Source organism: Cherax quadricarinatus, chromosome 70 (genome assembly GCF_038502225.1).
Source record: "Cherax quadricarinatus isolate ZL_2023a chromosome 70, ASM3850222v1, whole genome shotgun sequence".
In the NCBI taxonomy this organism is placed as follows: Eukaryota; Metazoa; Arthropoda; class Malacostraca; order Decapoda; family Parastacidae; genus Cherax; species Cherax quadricarinatus.
The window spans coordinates 7,021,851-7,026,632 of NC_091361.1; positions in this window are offsets into that span (position 1 = coordinate 7,021,851).

The following is a 4,782-nucleotide window of genomic DNA, read 5'->3' on the forward strand; positions in this document are numbered from 1 at the left end:
TACTAGGGCATAAGAAAGGAATTTATAGGCGTATCAAAAGAGGCGAGGGTCATCTTATGAATCAGTATATTGACATTAAGAGGGACATTAAAAAGGGGATAAGAAAAGCTAAAAGGGACTATGAAATTAAAGTTGCTAGGGATTCTAAAACTAACCCAAAAAGTTTTTTCCAGGTCTATAGAACAAAAGTCAGAGATAAGATAGGTCCCCTTAAAAATAACTATGGGCATCTTACTGACAAAGAGAATGAAATGTGCTCGATTTTAAATAATTATTTTCTCTCGGTTTTTACACAGGAAGACACTAATAATATTCCGGTAATTAATTTTTATAGTGGATCAGAAGAAGATAAATTATGTAACATCACAGTCACTAGTGAAATGGTTGTGAAGCAGATAGACAGACTGAAGCAAAATAAGTCACCGGGTCCTGATGAGGTTTTTTCAAGGGTTCTAAAGGAATGCAAAATGGAAGTCTGTGAACCATTAACTAATATTTTTAATTTATCTCTTCAAACAGGTGCAGTGTCTGATATGTGGAAGATGGCTAATGTAATTCTTATTTTTAAAACAGGGGACAAGTCGTTACCGTCAAATTACCGCCCAATAAGCCTGACCTCAATTGTAGGCAAATTACTAGAGTCAATTATAGCTGAGATTATAAGAAGCCATCTCGATAAGCATAGCTTGATTAATGATACTCAGCATGGATTCACAAGAGGCCGGTCTTGTCTAACTAATTTATTGACTTTCTTCAGTAAAGCTTTTGAGGCTGTTGACCACGATAAAGAATTTGATATTATTTACTTAAATTTTAGTAAGGCATTTGATAGAGTTCCGCACCAAAGACTGTTGAAGAAAGTAGCAGCTCATGGCATTGGGGGAAGGGTGCTCTCGTGGATCGAATCATGGCTCACAGACAGGAAGCAAAGAGTGTCAATAAATGGGGTTAAATCCGAGTGGGGATCAGTAACAAGTGGCGTTCCACAGGGATCAGTCTTGGGCCCGTTGTTGTTTATAATATATATCAATGATCTTGATGAAGGAATTACTAGTGATATGAGCAAATTCCCCGATGACACGAAGATAGGTAGGATAATTGATTCAAACGTAGATGTTAGGGAACTTCAGGAGGATTTAGACAAACTCTACTCTTGGTCAGAAAAGTGGCAGATGCAGTTCAATGTAGATAAATGCAAGGTTCTGAAGCTCGGGAGTGTCCATAACCCTAGCACTTATAAGTTAAATAATGTAGAACTTAACCATACAGATTGCGAAAAGGACTTGGGGGTTATGGTAAGCAGCAACCTTAAACCAAGACAGCAATGCCTAAGCGTACGTAATAAGGCTAATAGATTACTGGGATTTATATCAAGAAGTGTAAGCAACAGAAGTCCAGAGGTCATACTGCAGCTTTATACATCATTAGTAAGGCCTCACCTAGATTATGCAGCTCAATTCTGGTCTCCATATTACAGAATGGACATAAATTCGTTAGAAAACATTCAGCGTAGGATGACTAAATTAATACATAGCATTAGAAATTTTCCTTATGAAGAAAGATTGAAGACTCTTAAGTTACATTCATTTGTTAGACGAAGAATGAGGGGAGACCTGATCGAAGTGTATAAGTGGAAGATAGGTATTAATAAAGGGGATATTAACAAGGTCTTGAGGATATCTCTCCAAGAGAGAACCCGCAGTAATGGATTTAAATTAGATAAGTTTAGATTTAGAAAGGACATAGGAAAGTATTGGTTTGGAAATAGGGTAGTAGATGAGTGGAACAGTCTACCTAGTTGGGTTATTGAGGCTAGGACCTTGGGTAGTTTCAAATTTAGGTTGGATAAATACATGAGTGGGATGGGTTGGATTTGAGTGGGACTTGCACATCAGAGCTTATTTCTTGGGTAGCATTGAAAATTGGGTAGGTCAAATGTTTGTTAGTGGGATGAATTGTAAAGGACCTGCCTAGTATGGGCCAGCAGGCCTGCTGCAGTGTTCCTCCTTTCTTATGTTCTTATGTTCTTATAACACCGGTTACCTTACCTTCATTTAGGTGTAAGGCCACCATAGACTTACTTGTAAAGACCTTCATTCGAGGGTCCCAAACTGCCGGGTTACCTGATATACCCAGAGGTGACGCTTCAATACTATCTACCGTGTGGGTACCTGGTGTATCTACCTGAGAAGCTCCAGCAACCGCCTAATCTCTACGCATCTTCTTGCAATACGGCTGCAGATGGCCTTGTTTTTGACAATAAGTACAGTAATAAGGTTTAAAAGCCCCTTGCCCATTTGACCTAGGTTGGATCCCTTGACTCTGGAGAACTGGCTCGTCCCACCTGTTCCCTGTAGTGCTGGACCTGTGACTGAAGACTTAAAACTTCCCTGGGCAAGCACTTGAGAATTAGGCTTATTCACACTCTGGTGGTTATTAGGCTGAGAAATATGCAGTTTAAACCTCTGAAAATTCTTATTCCTACTGGTGGGTGGGGAAAACGTTCCATTATTGTTATGTTGCGGGTGGTAACCACTACCAACTTTCTGGTTAGCTAAAAATCTATCACCGAGCTCTAAAGCATTATTAAAATCATCCAGATCCTTCTCCTCAAGATGTGCTTTAAGGTCATGAGAAACATTTCTCAAAAGATCCTCTAACAAAATTAAGGTATTTACACCCTCATAATTGTCTACCACACCTTTAGAGCGACACCACCTATTTAGAAGACTGCTCTGCCTGAAACTTTACCCTTCTATGGTAGAAATGACATGTATGCCAGGGATGGGGTTCACTTGTCTAAGTGTGGGGTGGGAGCACTGGCCAACGCAGTGGAGGGAGCTGTTAGGTCTTTAAACTAGGAATAGTTAGTGGTATGGGTTTTGGCGGGAAAACTGTGAAGTCGCAGGGTAGTAACATGAGTACTAGGAGAACTAGTAATAGGCAAAATGAGGAGGATATTGGAAAGCCAGTGGCACTAATTGACAATGACAGTAATAGGTTTAGTGGAATAACAGAAAGGAGCAGGAAGGGTAAAGAGATAGGAGGGTCATTAAACATTTATTACACAAATAGTCGCAGTGCTAGGAATAAGATGGACGAGTTGAGACTAGTTGCTAGTGCAGGTAACATAGATGTATTTGCCATTACTGAGACGTGGTTTAATTCAAAAAGTCGGGACATGCCTGCAGAATGTCACATTCAGGGTTTTAAATTGTTCCAAGTAGATAGAAGTATCGGGAAGGTGGGTGGGGTGGCACTGTATGTCCAAGATCGCTTGAACTGTTCCATAAAAACGGGTATTAAGTCTGAAGTAACACATACAGAGTCTGTTTGGATAGAATTTTCAGAGGGGCATGAAAAATTAATTTTAGGTGTGATATACTGTCCCCCAAATTTAGATAGGGACCAGGGGAGACTACTATGGGAGGAAATTGTTAGGGCCACAAGGCACGATAATGTAGTAATTCTAGGAGACTTTAACTTTAGTCATATTGATTGGAATTTCTTGACTGGGAATTTAGAATCATACGATTTCTTAGAAGTAGTTCAGGATTGTTTTCTGAAGCAGTTTGTGACAGAACCTACAAGGGGTAATAACCTGCTTGACTTAGTTCTGACAAACAATGAATCCCTTGTTAATAATTTAGAAGTCTCAGAGGAACTGGGTGCTAGCGACCACAAATCAATTACATGTAGAATTGAATGGAAGTATGATAGTAGGGATAACTCAGTAACAGTCCCAGATTTTCGCTTAGCAGATTACGATGGGCTTAGAGAACACTTATCATCTGTTGACTGGGGTAACGAAGAGAGCTATCAATATGACAGTTTTCTGAACACAATACATGCTACTCAAAGAAGGTTTATCCCTTATAAGGAAATTAGATCAAACAGAAATGACCCAAAATGGATGAATAATAGGCTGAAATATCTACTAGGGCATAAGAAAGGAATTTATAGGCGAATCAAAAGAGGCGAGGGTCATCTTATGAATCAGTATATTGACATTAAGAGGGACATTAAAAAGGGGATAAGAAAAGCTAAAAGGGACTATGAAATTAAAGTTGCTAGGGATTCTAAAACTAACCCAAAAAGTTTTTTCCAGGTCTATAGAACAAAAGTTAGAGATAAGATAGGTCCCCTTAAAAATAACTATGGGCACCTTACTGACAAAGAGAATGAAATGTGCTCGATTTTAAATAATTATTTTCTCTCGGTTTTTACACAGGAAGACACTAATAATATTCCGGTAATTAATTTTTATAGTGGATCAGAAGAAGATAAATTATGTAACATCACAGTCACTAGTGAAATGGTTGTGAAGCAGATAGACAGACTGAAGCAAAATAAGTCACCGGGTCCTGATGAGGTTTTTTCAAGGGTTCTAAAGGAATGCAAAATGGAAGTCTGTGAACCATTAACTAATATTTTTAATTTATCTCTTCAAACAGGTGTAGTGTCTGATATGTGGAAGATGGCTAATGTAATTCCTATTTTTAAAACAGGGGACAAGTCGTTACCGTCAAATTACCGCCCAATAAGCCTGACCTCAATTGTAGGCAAATTACTAGAGTCAATTATAGCTGAGATTATAAGAAGCCATCTCGATAAGCATAGCTTGATTAATGATACTCAGCATGGATTCACAAGAGGCCGGTCTTGTCTAACTAATTTATTAACTTTCTTCAGTAAAGCTTTTGAGGCTGTTGACCACGATAAAGAATTTGATATTATTTACTTAGATTTTAGTAAGGCATTTGATAGAGTTCCGCACCAAAG